The sequence below is a fragment of the Hyla sarda genome, chromosome 6 (genome assembly GCF_029499605.1).
Source record: "Hyla sarda isolate aHylSar1 chromosome 6, aHylSar1.hap1, whole genome shotgun sequence".
NCBI classification, from domain to species: Eukaryota; Metazoa; Chordata; class Amphibia; order Anura; family Hylidae; genus Hyla; species Hyla sarda.
In genome coordinates this window covers 269,871,099-269,890,728 of record NC_079194.1, presented here as the reverse complement: position 1 = coordinate 269,890,728, position 19,630 = coordinate 269,871,099, and the positions used below count along the sequence as shown (strand labels likewise).

General features: G+C 42.3%; 1 long non-coding RNA gene across 1 annotated transcript; it reads right to left on the bottom strand.

Annotated features, from left to right (window-relative positions):
• Positions 1-1,589: 1,589 nt before the first annotated feature.
• On the bottom strand, positions 1,590-18,491 carry LOC130277047 (uncharacterized). Its single transcript, XR_008845355.1, has 3 exons — positions 18,324-18,491; positions 7,060-7,101; positions 1,590-1,882 (listed from the first exon to the last, which is right to left on the bottom strand). It is a non-coding gene; the product is annotated as an uncharacterized LOC130277047 (long non-coding RNA).
• Positions 18,492-19,630: the final 1,139 nt, after the last annotated feature.

The following is a 19,630-nucleotide window of genomic DNA, read 5'->3' as shown; positions in this document are numbered from 1 at the left end:
ATGAAAAAATGAATAAAAAGCGATCAAAAAGTCTGATCAATACAGACAGGCACAAAAAATGAGTCCTCATACCGGCCCGTATGCAGAAAAATAAAAAAAAGTTATAGGGGTTAGAAGATGACAATTTTTAACGTATACATTTTCCCGCATGTAGTTATTTTTTTCCGAAGTAGGACAATATCCAACCTATATAAGTAGGGTATCATTTTAACCGTATGGATCTATAGAATAAAGATGTATCAATAACAAGGGGGCATCCTCTACGTCTAGAGGAAAGAAGGTTTCTACACCAGCACAGACGGGGGTTCTTTACTGTAAGAGCAGTGAGACTGTGGAATTCTCTCCCGGATGAGGTGGTCATGGTGATCTCTGTAATAGAGTTCAAAAAGGGGCTGGATGCATTTTTGGAGAATAATAACATTGCTGGTTATGTATACTAGATTTATAGGGACAGAAGGTTGATCCAGGGATTTATTCTGACTGCCATATTTTTACCTCTAGTATGAGGGTTTTTTGCCTTCCTCTGGATCAACTCAACTCATTAGGGTCTTATTAGCGTTATAGGTTGAACTTGATGGACTCTGGTCTTTTTTCAACCTTATTAACTATGTTACTATGTTAGGTGTTATTTTTACTGAAAAAATGCACTGCGTAGAAACGGAAGCCCCCAAAAGTTACAAAATGACTTTTTTTTCCTTCAATTTTGTCGCACAACTTTTTTTTCCCGTTTTGCCGTGGATTTTTTGGTAAAATGACTGCCACTGCAAAGTAGAATTGGTGGTGCAAAAAATAAGCCATCATATGGAATTTTATGTGCAACATTGAAAGCGTTATGATTTTTAGAAGGTGATGAGGAAAAAATGAAAATGCAAAAACGGAAAAACACTGCGTCCTTAAGGGGTTAAAGGAGAATTATTTCTCCTATCTGTATCCGGGTATACACTCGGTTCAGGAGGAGCAGTTGGTACTCCCCCCCCCCCCATCAAAAACTTATCCACTATCCTGCTGATAGAGGATAAGTGTTTTATGGATGGTATATCTCCTTTAAGTCAACATTATACAAAAGCTGTAGGGGAGATTTATCAAAATGTGTGCAGAGTAAAAGTGGACTAGTTTCCCATAGCAACCAATCAGATCGCTTCTTTTATTTTTCACAGGCCTCTTAAAGAAGCGATCGGATTGGTTGCTATGGGCAAATGTACCATTCTTCCTCTGCTGGTGCAAGAGGTCCCAGGTGGCGGCATGCTTAGACATACCTACGTACGTGAGAAACGTAATAGTGATGAGATGACAACAGTCTTTTGATATAACCGGTATGGACGCATGAGATATGTAGTTGTACTGACATTGTGACAGCCTGAAGACGTGACAGGCCTGAGTGCCAGAGTAATGCACTAGTAATGATATTGCGTTAGCCTGCAGACATAACAGACCTTAATACATGATGTAACAGTAATGATATTGTGACCGCCTGAAGACATGACTTGCCTGAGCATATGAGAAATGTACCAGTAATGCTATTGTGCTAACCTGAAAACATGGCCAGCCCATGTAAAAACAACTGTAGATTCGAGTAATTCATGCTTTAACTTGCTCTTTATGTAGAATATTATCAATTCACAATGTAACAGATATAATATTTTACATATTCGCCCAAGTGCGCAGATCACAGTGCTTTATGGAGCAGCTGTACAAACAACTTTATCTTCACTCCAGGAGCCTTTCCTTTTCAAAGACAGCTTCGCTCCGCATTTACAGCAGAGTCAGAGAACTCACTGTGAGCAACAACGGCATTTCAAGGGCCTCTGCCCCCTTTGTCAAGTCTATCAGTGCAATCCAATCACCACATTAAATACATGTAACATCTCGCAAGACTTTACCTCTGTAATTAAAATAATACAAAAGTATTACAAACAACATAGTACAATGTGGGATTTAAAAGTGGTAATCATCGACAAAGTAATCCTACAAGAAAACATTACAATTAGGCTACGTTTCCACTTGGTTTTTTTCTTGGCAGTTTTTGGAAAACTGCTACTGCAGTTTTTGAGCCAAAGTCAGAAGTGGATCCATAAGGGAAGAAAAGTGTAAGTCCTTCCTACATATGTCCTATTCCTTTTGAATACACTTCTGGCTTTGGCTCAAAAACTGCAGTGGCAGTTTTCCAAAAACTGCCAAGAAAAAAACCAAGTGGAAACGTAGCCTAACACTGTTCATTAATTCCATGTGGATACAGAGCATTCAGTTACTGGATCCAAAAGACCTCCGCTGCAGGAGTCGCCTCTTAATCTGTTCAGTATTAATCCCTTGGATCTCTTCAAGAATCATCCATCTAAAATCACTGACCTGATGGTAATTTTCACAAAAATGTCTTGCCCAGCTAGTTTCTCTATACCCATCTTCTTTCTCCTCTATTTTCCCTTCTACTGTATTTTCTTTTTTTTAAACTTCCTAATAGTACATTTATGTTCGTTTAATCTCACTTTGACTGATCTTGTTGTCTTTCTGATGTATATTTTGCCACAGGGACACTTCACCATGTAAACCACCATCTTTATATCACACTTGTACCAACCTACTCAGTGAAGTGTGTTCACTTGGAATAATTGATACAGATGTGATATAAAAGTTCTTACCAATGCCTGTCCTCGTGTCCTGGTGCTATATTTACTGCCAAAGGTGCACAAGAGTCTTGAACGTCCTCCCGAACACTCAATAGTGTTCGGGGTGGACTCCTTGTTGCATTCTTTGGCAGTATTTATAGATAGTTTATTAAAAAAAAAATTGTAAAAAAAAAAAACCTAATTACCTGAAGGATACCAATGAATTTCTAGATAGTATTGCTGACTTGAAGGTGACAGACAATGGCCCTCATTTACTATTCTAAACCCGACCTCTTTTGTCGGGGTTTTTTGTCGCATCTTTGTCTGCGCCATGTCGCAGACATCGTGCGCCAGTATGCGACATTTTTTCCCGACGGACCTGATGTGGATTCTCCCAAACCCGAAAAAGGGGCGTTACCCGACATTTCTGAGCTTTCCCACGTATTTATAAAGGTTTCCAACCCGAATTTGTTGAATTGTTGTGGATTTTTTCCCGACAGCTCAGAGGAGTTGGAAACCAAAACCAACAAAACCCACGTGCGACAAACAGGATGCGACACAATAATAAATATCAGGGGAAAAAAGCAGTCGGGTAAGAAAGCAACATAGACTTACAACCCGATTTTCTTAATAAATGAGGGCCAATATGTTATTATGCACTTTAGACATTAATAGCTTATATACAAATATACCCACCAAAGAAGGAATGGGGGCTATTACAGAAGAGAATTGAGAAAAGAAAAGATGCATCTTTAAGTAATGCAATGATTGCGTTTATCATGAATTTACTGGAAATTGTGTTGTGCAAAAATTACTTCAGATTTGGGGATGATTTTTTCCTCCAGAAGCAGGGGACTTTGATGGGATCCCCTGTGGCCCCTAATCTAGCTAACATCTTTATGAACAAATACAAAATTTAATTCTTACCAGGACATCACTTGAGCCACAAGCTGGGACTGTGGGTCTGCTACGTGGACGACGTGTTTGTCCTGGGGGCGGGCACACAGTCCCAGCTTGATGAATTTGTATGTTATCTAAACCAGTGTCATCCACTGATAGAATTTACATCTAAAAGCAATGTAAAAGAAATTCATTATCTCAATGTATTGGTAAGAAAAAAACAATGAGGGGGGTTTGGAAACTACCTTATTTGTAAAACCTCCAATTTTTGGAGGTATTAAAAAAAACTACATATTAGGGCCCAGTAGTATTGGAATATTCTAATGGCAGATGAAAAATATGGAAAACAACGTCCACAATTCATATGCAGGAAAGGGAAATCCATTGCTGATTACTTAAAGGGGTATTCCAGGCAAAAACATGTTTGGATAGGAGATAAGATGTTTTTGCCTGGAATACCCCTTTAATTAGAGTGGACATCATAAAGAAAAAAAAGACAGACATTTTTGAAAACAAGAAAATTAGGTACATTTCCCTGTCGTTCATGTCAATATTGTTCAGGTATATTGAAAGGTGACAAGATAGTACACCCTATGAAAGGTACCTCATTTCCAGTCAAAGGTTGGTACACTTGTGATACAAAGCAGGTGGTTTACATAAAGAAGTGTCCCTGTGGCAAAATATATATCGAACCAACAAGATCAGTCAAAGTGAGGTTAAATGAACATAAATTTACTATTAGGGTGGGTTCACACCACGATTTTTTATACAGTTTTTGGATACGGTTTTAAAAAAAAACAAAAAAAAAAACGTATGCAACAGTACAAAAAACCGCGGCCTTTCCATTCAAAACCGTATGCACCATATTGTATACAGTTGTCTCCATTTTTTACACCACACGGTTTTTTACTTTTTTTTTCTGGACAGAAAACTGGTAGTGTGAAAAGGTGAAAACCCGTATTGACCCGTATACAGTTTTTTTTAACATGGGAGTCAATGGGAACTGTATAGACCTGTTTGTGCATACGGTTCCATCCAGTTTTTACCATACGGATTTTGATTGTGTACATTTTTTTTTTCTTGGAATTTCAATCAAACAAGTGAAACTTTATTCATAATGGAGTGAAAAGTTCAAAACGTATACGTTTTTTTCTTAAAAAACTGATGCAACCGGCCATCATTTTTCAAACCATATACGGTTTTCAACCGTATACAGATAAAACTTTTTACACACGTTTTGATACAGTTTAGTCAGGTTTTGAGGAATCCGTTTTTTTTTTATCAAAAACCTGATAAGAAAACTGTATTGCAAAAACGTGGTGTGAACCTACCCTTAGAGAGTTTTAACCCCTTAAGGACGCAGCCCTTTTTCACCTTAAGGACTGAGCCCTTTTTCGCAATTCTGATCACAGTCGCTTTACGAATTAACGCAAAAACGCTTTTACTGAATATTCTGATGCTGAGATAGTTTTTTCGTGACATATTCTACTTTATTTTGGTGGTAAATTTTCGGCGTTACTTGCATCCTTTTTTGGTGAAAAATTCCCAAATTTCTGTAATAACATAACACACATAATGCTGCTAGAACCATAATGATTTAATACACATATCGCTCTGAACTGTTGTATAGTACATTTGTGGTTGTGGCAAGACTTGCCACAACTGAAGCCACATTGCTTTAGAGATGAGGGTAATAGCCGCTATAGGGTAACTAGACCTAAAATGGTACTCTATGGAAGAGTAAGTGTGAGAATTACTTGAAAAGGGGTGGGCAGAAGGCACCACCAACACTTGTGAGGGAGAACCTGTCCAGCATTTAATAGGGACACTGCCTCTCCCACATATACAGGCTTAACGGTCTTAAAATTTGTGGTCGTGGCAACCAACGTTATGAAGTGAGCAAGACTTATCCTTATCTCTGAAGCAATGTGGCATGAGTTGTGCCAATAGCCGCTGTAGGGCAACTATGCTATAAGTGGGAAAAATTAACAGGATAAATAAACACATCATTAAATCTGAAACATGAAAACCTCATAAGATTGCATGACCAACTCTGAAACTGCTGACGTTCCCCTGTGTGGTTTCAAAATGCCACAATTGAATAATAAACCAGAATATTGAAGTTTGTAGGTCAATGGGCCCATCCTTATTTTCAAACATGACCTGATACGACAACAGATTCATCCTTAAATAAATACAATATGCGAAAAATGTACTAAGCTGCAATATGCTGCCTGCTGACCCAGTAATGATGACAGCAGCCCAACGGGTGATGTGAATGCCCCCAATGACTTGCCAGAAATTCCCTACCAGGCACCTGGCCTTCCAGGTGACAAATACTTATTCTAAATTGACACTTACTGATAATGCATGTGGAAGCATACATGTGCCTTTAACAAAAGAAAATTGATGTACGCCTGCCAGGATGATTCAAGATACCAAGAGATAACTAGAGATGAGCAAAGTTACAGTACTTCGATTCTGCACGAACCTCGCGGCTCGTAGCCCATTGGAGCACCTGAAAGATGAACTAATTTATGCAGGCTAATGTCAGCAACTGCCGAGCTGCGAGGTTCGTACAGAATCGAAGTACTGTAACTTTGTTCATCTCTAGTTATCTCTTGGTATCTTGAATCATAGATAACCTTATATTTAAGTGGCAAAGCAATTGAAAATTGGGTTAATGATATGTGATACCCTGTGACAGAAAATAGAATGTAACAGTAATAAAACTGATTGCCTGAACCATGACCGGCCTAATAGATAATGACATGACAGTAGTAATACAACTATTGGACTTGCAATTGCACAACAACTGCCTGAAAAAGTGACAGGCCTAAACATTAAGAATATAATACTAAAGATATTGTTAAACCCTGTATATGTAACAAACCTGAACTCAAAAGGAATGTCATAGTAAGAACATTGCCACTACCTGAAACAAGAGTACCCCGAATACAGGAGAAACATAACAGTTCTGACATTGTGCTTACCTACAGACATGGAAACCTAAATATGAAATGTAGAAGAAATGTGTGGGTAATTATATCAAACCGGCTGAACACTTAAACCTGTTGTGGTAGAACTGATAAGTCGGTGGCTACAGAAGTGATGTAGATTATTGATGAAAATCCATTGATAGATTTGTGAAAATACATATAACAAAGTCACATCCTGCCACATAAGAGGAATGACAAGTGTGCAGACTGCATCTGTGTAAAGTATGTCTAATGCCCTAAAGAAATATCAGAAACAATAGGTGAGCATTGCAACCCCAAGCAATACCACAGAACCTTTAAAGCATATCCGTGCTGACTAATATGATTGTGCTTAATCATAATTGAACCGTGAAATATCAACTCGCTTTGTCCCCAATTGCAGTTGCAAGTACCTGACCTAGGTAAATTCTTACCTTCTAAGACTAGACAGGCATGTCTTATAAGTTCTAGTGGCCCTAAAGGCGTGACAGGAACAACTTGTAATGCAATGGTGCAACCTACCTGAGGACGTGACAGGTATCACAGGTATGCAGGCATAGTATGATAATGTGACCCACCTAGAGACTGGCACGAGAAGTCTTTCTTGATAAAAATATGACCTGTATAGGTGACAATGCTATGATCAGATGACCATGTGTCATGAGGTAACTATTGAATTACAAGAACAGACAGAGAACAGACCTCACTAAAGATCTATAAAGTGTAACTTTTATTTGTACTGTAAATAAGTGCAAGCCAAAATGAAAAGAAAGAAGGGGTTAAAAACCCAACTCTACTACACTATTGTGTACTTACATTTCTGGGTGATATATAAGTGTACACTATGTATCACAGGTAGCCTGGAGTGTGTATCCAGGGATAAGTAGTAGATTGTGCTGTTGTTAAAAACACTTCACAGAGACCCCATTCCCCCCCAAAAACATGTTTAATCATTTAAGTCACATCCTCAGAGGTTATGGAGCATTGACACCAAAACAAGCCACTCAGAGGATTTTATAACCTCTGTGTGTGACCTCATTAATCACACCTTCCACATAGGACTAGAGTTAAACCATACACTAATCACTGGCTGTCAAACTTGACAGACAATTGTAAGACCAATAACATTCACTCTAACATCACCCAATGAGCATTAACCCTCCATTCAAACTTGTAATCAAGGTTCAAATACATCCATTCAGTTGTCAATCCTCATTAATGATCAGCCCTTTACCCAGTTGGTAGAGACCCGTCCAGAAGAGTATCCTCATCAGGTTCGCAAGAACTTAGAAATCAATCAGTGAATAACGGACTCACTGCGCATGTGTAGGAACTCCGGTCATCAGCACCGGGTGCGCAGGAAGAAATGCAAGAACAAGGATGTAAACATCAATCGTCAAGTCATCAGCTCATAGCACGTGTGCACAAATCTCCAGAATCTTGCACATACAGCGCAAGTTACAAAAATAAGCGGAACAAATACCAATTAAAGGAAATCTGTCAGTAGTATCACCCGCACTAAATCTGTCACATAGGCTTGTAGTGCGGGTGATGCTGATTAAAACGGTACTCACATTGTCCAGATTTGCCAAGCCATTCCGACGCAAATCACGTTTTTCTATTTATGCTAATGAGGGGCATGGGCGGAGCTCCGATCTGAGCTTGGGGCATGCTGACCATCTTTGCCGGGCGGCTGCTCCACCCAGCTCATCAATATTCATAATCCCCCTCCCTGCTCCTTCGCCAGTGTTAGTATACGGCGCATGCGCCGCTTACTGTGTACTCCCGAAGGCGGCATTTTCCCTGGCTTCTTACTTATTAAAGATGGCTGCGGCAGTGAAGCCCAGGGGAATGCTGCTTCCGGGAGTACACAGTAAGCGGCGTATGCGCTGTACACTAACAAGGACGAAGGAGCAGGGAGGGGGTTATGAATATTGATGAGCGAAGCGGCCGCCTGGCGAAGATGATATCAGCGTGCCCCAAGCTCGGATCGGAGCTCCGCCCATGCCCAAAGGCCCTCATTAGCATAAATAGAACGACGAATCTGGACATGTAAGTACCATTTTAATCAGCATCACCCGCACTATAAGCCTGTGTGACAGGTTTAGTGCAGGTGATACTACTGACAGATTTCCTTTAAGATACAACTGCTTAGGTAAGTATGGTGAAAATAATAATAATGTAGTCATTGGCTCTTACCAAGTCCAAAGCACCTGAAAAAAAAGCACATATTTAAAGAAAAAGAGGAGCATATATGTCTGTATATACCCAATCAATGTAGACACTACTGATTGAAGGATATATATCGTTCTAGAAATAACCACAATATAGATAGAAATGGCAAGATAGAAATAGCATATAAACATATCTAAAATCTTAAAGTGTACCCGTCAGATCCAACAACATTTTTTTTTATATATCACTTAGTACCTAATCCTGACCATGTACATCTAATTTTTATGTGTCTAGCACCTTTATTTCTTTTATTACACTTTTAATTTAGCTCACTAGTCTGAATTCCTCTCAAAGGGAGGGGGCGTGGCCTCACTGTGCAGGTCTCCGCCCCCTCCCTCAGTATGCTGTCTGCTCACATCTCCCCTAGCATTAGCAAAACTACAACTCCCAGCTTGTCCTCACTGACGGTAGTGGGACGCAAGCTGATAGTGGGAGGATTTTTCCTCCAGCTGTGAGCCCTGCTTTCACAGCTGTCAATCAAGGAAGTGTGTCCATGACATAGGTGATGACGCATGGGCACAGCAGGACTAGTATGGGTATAGGGATGTGTCCTGTGGATAGGGGATAAGTTGTATTTGCTGCAGATGTCGTTTCTTTAACACAAATATACAACTCAACATTTATTGACCTAATTCTGCAGTTTATAGAAATATTCCATATGTGGACCTAGTCCATATGTGACCTTGTCGCATTTACAAAGTCCCCATGGTTCCCGGACAGCGGAAACCCCCACATGTGACACCATTTTGGAAACTACCTCACTCAAGGAATTTAACCTCTTAAGGACCAAGGACGTACCAGTACGTCCTGAGTCCTTTCCCTTTCTAGCGGGTCGGGCCCGGCCTCTAACAACGGCCGGGACCCGTGGCTAATAGCGTGCAGCACAGATCGCGGTGCCCCGCACTATTAACCCTGTAGATGCTGCGTTCATAGTTGAACGCCACGTTTAAAGTGAAAGTAAAACAATGCCGGCTAGCTCAGGGAGCTGTTCAGTATTGCCGCGGCGAAATCGCAGCATCCCGAACAGCTTACAAGACAGCCGGAGGATCCCTACCTGCCTCCATGCTGTCTGATCGCCGAATGACTGCTCAGTGCCTGAGCTCCAGGCATGAGCAGTCTAGCAGCAGAATCATTGATCACTGGTTTCCTATGAGAAACCAGTGATCAATGTAAAAGATCAGTGTGTGCAGTGTTATAGCCCCCTATAGGAGCTATAACATTGCCAAAAAAAAGTGCAAAAAAAAGTGAATAAAGATCATTTAACCCCTCCCCTAATAAAAGTTTGAATCCACTCCCCTTTTCCCATTAAAAAAAACAAAAAACAGTGACAATAAAAATAAAAATAAGTCCAAAATAGTGTATTTTTGGTCACTTTTTATATCATGAAAAAATGAATAAAAAGCGATCAATAAGTCCAATCAATACAAAAATGTATTAGGTATTTATTTAGGTACCGCTAAAAACTTCAGATCACGGTGCAAAAAATTAGCCCTCATACCACCCCATACGCGGAAAAATTAAAGTTATAGGGGTCAGAAGATGACAATTTTAAACGTATAAATTTTCCTGCATGTAGTTATGATTATTTTTTTTTTCAGAAGTATGAAAAAATCCAACCTATATAAGTAGGGTATAATTTTAATTGTACGGACCTACAGAAGAAAGATAAGGTGTCATTTTTACCGAAAAATGTACGGCGTAGAAACAGAAGCCCCCAAAAGTTACAAAATGGCGTGTTTTTTTTTTTTTTCAATTTTGTCTCACAATGATTTTTTTTTTCATTTTGCCGTAGATTTTTGGGTAAAATGACTGATTTCATTACAAAGTAGAATTGGTGGCACAAAAAATAAGCAATCGTATGGATTTTTAAGTGCAAAATTAAAAGAGTTATGATGTTTTAAATGTAAGGAGGAAAAAATGAAAGTGCAAAAACCGAAAAACCCCTGGTCCTTAAGGACTCAGCCCATTTGGACCTTAAGGACAATTTAATTTTTTTTCTTTCGTTTTTTTCCTCCTCCCCTTCAAAAAATCATAACTCTTTTATATTTTCATCCACAGACTAGTATGAGGGCTTGTTTTTTGCATGACCGTTGTAATGACATCACTCACTTTACCATAAAATGTATGGCGCAACCAAAAAAATACTATTTGGGTGGGGAAATTAAAAAGAAAACCGCAATTTTGCAAATTTTGGAAGGTTTTGTTTTCACGCCGTACAATTTATGGTAAAAATGACATGTGTTCTTTATTCTCTGGGTCAATACGATTAAAATGATACCCATGATTATACACTTTTCTATTACTTTTAAACCAAATTAGTACGTTTAAAATCCCCCTATTTTGAAGACCTATAACTTTTTCATTTTTCCGTATAAGCGGTGGTATGAGGGCTCATTTTTTGCACCGTGATCTGTACTTTTTATTAATACCATATTTGCTTATACGAAACTTTTATTACATAATTTATTAATTTTTTTTGAATAAAATGTTATATAAAAGCAGCTATTTTGGACTTTTTTTTTTTTTTACGTTCACGCCATTCACCGTACGGGATCATTTACTTTTTATTTTAATAGTACGGCTATTTACGCACGCGGCGATACCAAATATGTATTTAAAATAATTTTTTTACACTTTTTGGGGTTAAAATAGGGAAAATGGGACAATTTACGTTTTTATTGGGGGAGGGGGTTTTTCAAATGTTTTTACTTTTTTTTTTTACTTTTTTTCTTTTATTTTTACACTCTTATAGTCCCCATAGGGGACTATTTATAGCAACCATTCGATTGCTAATCCTGTTCAGTGCTATGTATAGGACATATCACTGATCAGGGTTATCGGTGATCTTCTGCTCTGGTCTGCGGGAAGGCGATCCGATCATCCTGTTAAGTGACCGGGATGCTGCAGATGCCGTGATCTGTATTGATCACGGCATCTGAGGGGTTAATGGTGGACATCCGCGGGATCGCGGGTGTCCGCCATTACCAGTGGGTCCCTGGCTGCGATCCACAGCCGGGACCTGCCGTGCATGATGCCGACATCGCTCCGACCCCCGCGGTTATGTTCAGGACGTAAATGTACGTACTGGTGCGTTAAGTACCACATCACCAGGACGTACATTTACGTCCTGCGTCGTTAAGGGGTTAACAAGGGGTACAGTAAGCATTTACACCTCATAAGTGTTTGGAACAGTGGGTCGTAAAAATGAAAAATATAATTTTTTACACTAAAATGCTATAACCCCTTATCTTTCATTTTTTACAAGGGATAAATGGAGAAAAAAAACTAAATTAGTATTGTAAGTGTGGAAATAGCCCATATGTGGATGTAAAGTGCTGAGGTAACAGAACTAAGAAGGGAAGGAGGTGGACCATGTTGTGTTTACAAAGCCCCCATGGAGCCAGAACAGTAGAAACTCTGCACATATGACACCATTTTGGAAACTACACCCTGTGATGAGACTGAGCAAAAAATATAGAGCAATATCAAGGTAGAAAACGAAAAAATTATAAAAATAAAGGCAGGGGGCGGTTTTATCATGATGGGGCAGTGAACTGGGAGCATTATAAAATTTAACAAGATCACGACAGGTACTCTTTAAATTACAAAAAAAATAAGGGAATTATACTATTATACTCACCTGCCCCCATCCTTCACAGCTGCCACTTCATCATCTCATGGTCCAAACCATTTACTACTGCTTCCTGTGATGCGTTGACCCGCGCAGAAATTGCCCACTTAGCCAATCACTGGCGGCTGCGGGTCACAACTGCAGCCAGTGATTGGCTAAAAAGGAAGTTCCTGTGGGATTGATGTGTACCAGGAACCACAAAGTGGGATACGTGCCCAAGTGCCTATTGTTTTCTTTGTATATGACCCTGTCTCGATTTCAAAAGTTATTTTCTGGGACTGGAATACCCTTATAAATAAGAAGCAATAAATGTAGAAAATGAAATATGAAAATATGAAAAGAAAATTAAATATGAAAACAAATGAGGTAGCAGAGGTGAGCTTCTAAGTTGCCAACAGCTGCCTGGGCATGCTAGGAGTTGTAGTTTTGCAACAGCTGGAGGGCCACAGTTTGGAGATTACTGTATAGCGGTCTCCAAACTGTAGCCCTACAGATGCTGCAAAACTACAACTCTCAGCATGCTCAGGTAGTACAGGCATGCTGGGAGTTATAGTTCAGCAACATCTGGAGAGCCAGATGTTGCTGAGCTACAACTCCCAGAATGCCTGAACAGTCAGGGCATGCTGAGAGTTGTAGTTTTGCAGCATCTGAAGGGCCACAGTTTGGAGACCGCTATACAGTGATCTCCAAACTGTGGCCCTCCAGCTGTTGCATAACTACAACTCCCAACATGTCCTTCGGCTGTCAGTGCATGCTGGGAGTTTTGCAACAGATGGAGGCACACTAGTGGGAAAACACTGAGTTATGGTCTGTTACCTAATTCAGTGTTTCCCAACCCGTGTGCCCTCAGCTGTTGCAAAACTACAACTCCCAGCATCAGGGCTGCCATCAGAAATTTTGGGGCCCCTTACACAGATTGTAGTCTGGGCCCCCACCCACCACCCCCGCCCCTCCTCACTGTGGCACACGCTGGATTTTATCTCAGTATCGGTCTTAGAAACATAAAATAATATCGAAACTCCATATTAATTCTGCAGTGACTAAATAATACCACCATAATGTAAGGAAATAAAAGCCACTATACGCAGACCAGTATCACTAGTAACACCACATTACAAGGGACATATAATTCCGCCACACCATGACCACTATCATTACCACTGACTAACACTACTATATTGTTATTGAATAAAAAACACTATACAAAAGATCAATAACCCTACACAGAAATAGATTTGAGCTGTACAAAGAGGCTGCAGACCATATAGGTTATTATAGTTATATACTCACAAGGACGTCTTCTCTGATCAGAGTCGTTCACTTTTCTCTTTCTTCTCCATCTGTCCTGGGTCATCATGAAGATTTCTCCCGATCACAACTCGTCTTCACCGAATCTGCCAGACAAACATTTTAGGATTCTCACTACAGCAAAGTCCTCACCTCTATACAAGCCTCCTATATGTATTACACTACCCCATATAGTAGTCCCTTCTCTGCCCCTGTATAGTATTAGGCTCCAACATTGTCCTCATACATTATAATGCCCCTCACATTGCCCCCATATACAATAATACCTCCTCACAATGCTCCTACATATAACAATGCCCCCTTACATTGCTCAATATATAATAATGGCCTGACATGTCCCCACACATAATATTGCCCCCTTATATTTCCCCCATATATAATATTGCCCGCTTACATTTCCCCCATACATTATAATGCCCCCCTTACATTTCCCCCATACATTATAATGCCCCCTTACATTTCCCCAATACATTATAATGTCCCCTTACATTTCCCCCATACATTATAATGCCCCCTTACATTATAATGCCCCCTTACACTTCCCCCATACATTATAATGTCCCCTTACATTTCCCCCATACATTATAATGCCCCTGACATGGCCCCTTCACATATTAATACCCCCTGACATGGCCCCTTCACATATTAATGCCCCCTGACATGGCCCCTTCACATTATAATGCCCCCTGACATGGCCCCCTGACATGGCCCCCTTCACATTATAATGCCCCCTGACATGGCCCTTTCACATTATAATGCCCCCTGACATGGCCCCTTCACATTATAATGCCCCCTGACATGGCCCCTTCACATTATAATGCCCCCTGACATGGCCCCTTCACACAGCTCCATGGAAAAACAAAAAACACCACTCACCTCTGCCTCGTTTCCCCGCAGCTCCTAGAGTTCCACTTCTCTCTCGGCTTCCTGTGCGGACAGCCTCTGCAGAGCCGCTGCCGCACAGGAAGCCCGGGCTGGAGTGACAGGACGGAGCCGGTGGCTCCTTCCTGTCACGTCAGCCGTCGCAGCCGAGTGCACGCTCAATACTGTGTGCGTCTTAAAGGCGCACTCAGTGTTGGCTGTGGTTGCTCAGGGATTCGGGACAGGTTTCCCGAATCCGTGGGCGCCCCCTTCACCTGCTGGCTCAGTCGCAGGGATGCGATGGGGCCCGCAGTTGAATGGTCTGGTTATGCACATGCAGGGACCGTGCCAGCACTGGTTCCAGCATGTAGCAGCCCTAGTGCCCCGGGCCACCCTAGGTGCCCGGCAGGGGCAGACACAGACAACAGAGGGCCCCTGTGCAAAGAATATGCCTGGGCCCCCCACCCAGGTAATATGTTTGCTAGGTAAGCAGGTAGTACGTTTGCAAGTAGTAAATTAGGTAAGTAGAACATTCTCTAAGTAGGTAGGCAAGTAAGTAGTAAGTTTGCAAGTTATTTAGGCAGGTAGTAAGTTCAGTTGGTAGGAAGGCAAGTAAAAGGTTTGCCGCTAGGTAGGTAGGTTACCGTATATACTCGAGTATAAGCCGACCCGAATATAAGCCGAGGCCCCTAATTTCACCCCAAAATCCCAGGAAAAGTTATTGACTCGAATATAAGCCTAGGGTGGGAAATACATCATCCCCCCTGTCATCATCCAGACCCCTGTCATTAACACCCTCATCATCATCACCCTGTCATCATCCCCCCTTCATCATCACCGCCTGTCATCATCCCCCCTTCATCATCCCACACCCCCCCTTCATCATCCCCTTGTCATCATCCCACACACCCCCTTCATCATCCCCTTGTCATCATTGCCTTGTCATCATCCCACACCCACCTTTCATCAACCCCTTGTCATCATCCCCACCCCCCTTCATCATCCCCTTGTCATCATCCTCTTGTCATCATCCCCACCCCCCTTCATCATCTCCTTGTCATCATCCCACACACCCCCTTCATCATCCCCTTATCATCATCCCCTTGTCTTCATCCCCACCCCCCTTCATCATCCCCTTGTCATCATCCCCTTGTCATCATCCCCTTGTCATCATCCTCTTGTCATCATCCTCTTGTCATCATCCCACACCCCCCCCTTCATCATCCCCCTGTCATCATCCCACACAACCCCCTTCATCATCCCCTTGTCATAATCTCACCCCCCCTTCATCATCCCCTTGTCATCATCACCACATGTCATCATCATCACCGCTTGTCAATGTCTGATACAGTGGTCTTCAACCTGCGGACCTCCAAATGTTTCAAAACTACAACTCCCAGCAAGCCCGGGCAGCCATCGGCTGTCCGGGCTTGCTGGGAGTTGTAGTTTTGAAACCTCTGGAGGTCCACAGGTTGAAGACCACTGCGGCCTTCGACATCATCCAGCCCCCTCTCACCCCCTTTAGTTCTGTACTCACCTCCGCTCGGCGCTGGTCCGGTGCTGCAGGATTGTCCGGTGGGGAGGTCGTCCGGTGGGATAGTGGTTCCGGGCTGCCATCTTCACCGGGGGGCCTCTTCTCTGCGCTTCGGGCCCGGAATAGAGGCGTTGCCTTGACGATGACGCAGAGGGACGTTGGTAATTAGCGTACCTCTGCGTCGTCGTCAAGGCAACGTGACTATTCCGGGCCCGAAGCGCAGAGAGGAGGCCCCCCAATGAAGATGGCAGCCCGGAACCACTATCCCACCGGACGACCTCCCCACCGGACAGTCCTGCAGCACCGGACCAGCGCCGAGCGGAGATGAGTACAGAACTAAAGGGGGTGAGAGGGGCTGGATGATGTCGAAGGCCGCAGTGGTATTCAACCTGCGTACCTCCATAGGTTTCAAAACTACAACTCCCAGCAAGCCCGGACAGCCGATGGCTGCCCGGGCTTGCTGGGAGTTGTAGTTTTGAAACCTTTGGAGGTCCGCAGGTTGAAGACCACTGAGGGCGGAGAGTTCACTCGAGTATAAGCCGAGGGGAGTGTTTTCAGCATGAAAAATCGTGCTGAAAAACTCGGCTTATACTCGAGTATATACGGTATACGTTTGTTAGGTAGGCAGGCAAAGCATTTGCTAGGTAGGTAATATGTTTGGCTGGTAGGTGGGTGGCCACGTTACATTTGGTAGGTAGGCCCTTAGTCCAGTGTTTTCCAAACAGGCTTTGGCTGTTTGGGCATGCTGGGAGTTGTAGTTTTGCAACAGCTGGAGGCACTCAGGTTGGGAAACACTGGACTAAGGGCCCAACTACCCACCAAAATGCCACCTTCCGCTGCAAAACTCTAACTTCCAGTTTAAGACTGTCCGAGCATGCTGGGAGTTGTAGTTTTGCAACAGATGGAGAGACAATGTTTCAAAAACACTGCCGTAGTTAGTGTTTCCCAACCTGGGGGCCTCCAGCTGTTGCAAAACTCCCAGCATGCCCGGACAGTCTTAAGCTGAGAGTTAGAGTTTTTCAACAGCTGGAGCCACCCAGGTTGGAAAACAATGGACTAAGGACCTACCTACCAAACCTGAGTGTCTCCAGCTGTTGCAGAACTATAACTCCCAGCATGCCTGGACAGCTAAAGACTGTCAGGGGAATGCTGGGAGTTGTAGTTTTGCAACAGCTGGAAGTCCCCAGGTTCGAAAATACTGACTAATGCAGTGTTTTCAAAACAGTGTCTCTCATGGTGGTCCAAAACTACAACTTCCAGCATTCCCGGACAGTCTCTAGCTGTCAAGGCATGCTGGAAGTTATAGTTTTGCAACAGCTGGAGGCACACTTATTTGTAAACACTGGTGTAACACTGGAGGCACACTGATTTGTAAAACTGGTGCTGAAACAATGATGACACTGAGCACACCGTGATTCACTGACCTGCAGGAAAAGCAGAAGGCGGCGAACAGAGAACGGGACACCAATATTGGAGCAACGGGGGAGCATAGACAGTTGAGTTAGTTTCTTTTGGAATAATTTTCATCCCTGGCACAGTGGATAAAACTAAAATAAAATACTAAAAAAGCCAGCAAGTAGTAGTAAAACGTCCGTCTTTATTCAGGGTTCTTCCTTAAAAGCCTTCACGGTGGCAAACAAACCGTGAACATATCAAAAATATGAAATATTGCACAAACAGAGGGGGGTCCCAAGCATGACTTGACGCGTTTCTGATCTATCGATCCTTACTCATAGCCTGTAGATCCTCAAATGAGGCACCCTTATATACTCCAGGGCATTTTCCCCATTCCCACAGGAAGGGGAGGGACAGGTCCACATCACATGTGCGCGTGATTAAAACAAAAACATGGGACCAAACACAGATAAATTATTCGAAGACATATCAGTAATGTAATATTAAATCTGTTTTGCTATTTAGACCATGGGGTTGAATGCAATTCAAAAGATAAATCCACATGATTTCCCTATTGTGGAGGGATCGAATATGGTCACCTCCCCTTTTATTTAGCTTCACCTTCTCAATGCCTGAGAACCTGAGGGAAGTGGTGTCTGAATTATGACATATTAGAAAATGTTTAGATATGTTAGAAATGTTCGAGCTTAAAGGGCCAGCAGCATGTCTAATGTGCTCTTGCATGCGTTTTTTAAGGGACCTTTTGGTGGAACCCACATATGTTAAGTGACATTGTGTGCACATGATTTTATATAAAACAAAAGTGCTATCACAGTTTAGAAAGTTGTGAATGACATCACATTTGCCATCCACTGTACCTTCTATTTTCTGGCATTTTTCGGCAAAGGGACATACCACACACACCACGATTTACCGCACTTGTGGAAGCCCTTGGTGCTAATCCACTGGGTGGTAACACTAGCCGTGTCCACCATACTGGGAACAAGGAGATTGGATAGAGTAGGTGCCCGCCTCGCTGCAAATCTCACACCTGACTTTATAATCTCCCCTACCGTGGGATCTGTTGATAGAAAAGGTAAGTGTTTAATTACAATGCGTTTGATGTCATTAAATTCTGGACTGTACGTGGTGACAAATGTAGGACAATAGGACAATCTTGTGATTCAGTTGGTTGCTTACTTGTAAAAAGGGATTTTCGATCCATAGGATCCACTCTCGACCGAGCTTTTTTCAAGAGCCATCCAGGGTAACCTCGAGCCGCCAGGCGTGTGCATGCTGCATCAGCTTCCCTGCGGTACACCTCGGCGGAAGAACTGTTCCGCTTAATTCGTATAAGTTCACCTACTGGTATGGCTCTTACTGTTTGTTTGGAATGGCATGAATTCGCCCTTAGGATGGTATTGCCTGATATCTTTTTTCTGTAAGGATCAACCTCAATTTTATTTGTATCAGGGTTGCCACGTAATATGACATCCAAAAAGGGGGTTTCACTTTTACACCATGTGTGGGTAAACGTAAGATTGAACCGATTATTATTGATATATGTCATGAATGCATCAACGGTCAGATAGTCAGACGACCAAATGATGAACATATCGGATACATACCTCCCATACCATGCGAGGCATGTGGAAAATGGATTGGTGTCAGAAAAAATAACTGCTCCTCCCACCAAAAAACAAAAAGCTTAGCCCGAGCTGGTGATGACTTTGCTCCCATTGAAGCACCCGTGCGCTGCAAATAAAAATTGTTACCAAACATAAAATAATTGTGTTTTAACACAAAATCTGCCACCTCAATAATGTAATGTCTCAAATCCACAGAATATTTAGAAAATCTCATCAGTATATCCGAGATAGCTGATAATGCCAGATTATGCGGAATACTGGAATAGAGCGATTCTATGTCGCAAGTAAGCCACGACAGAGAATCGCTCCATGTCAATTCATCCATGATTTTTAGCAAGTGCTTAGTGTCCTAGATATAACTTGGGCATTGCATAACCAGAGGTTGCAGTACTGAGTCCAACCACTCGCATAGGTGCTCGTTAAGGGATCCGATCTCCGCCAGGATCGGACGCATCGGCGGCGGGAATCGGTCCTTATGCAGCTTGGGTAGCGAGTGGAAGATAGGAATAATTGGAGCAGGCACGAAAATATAATCC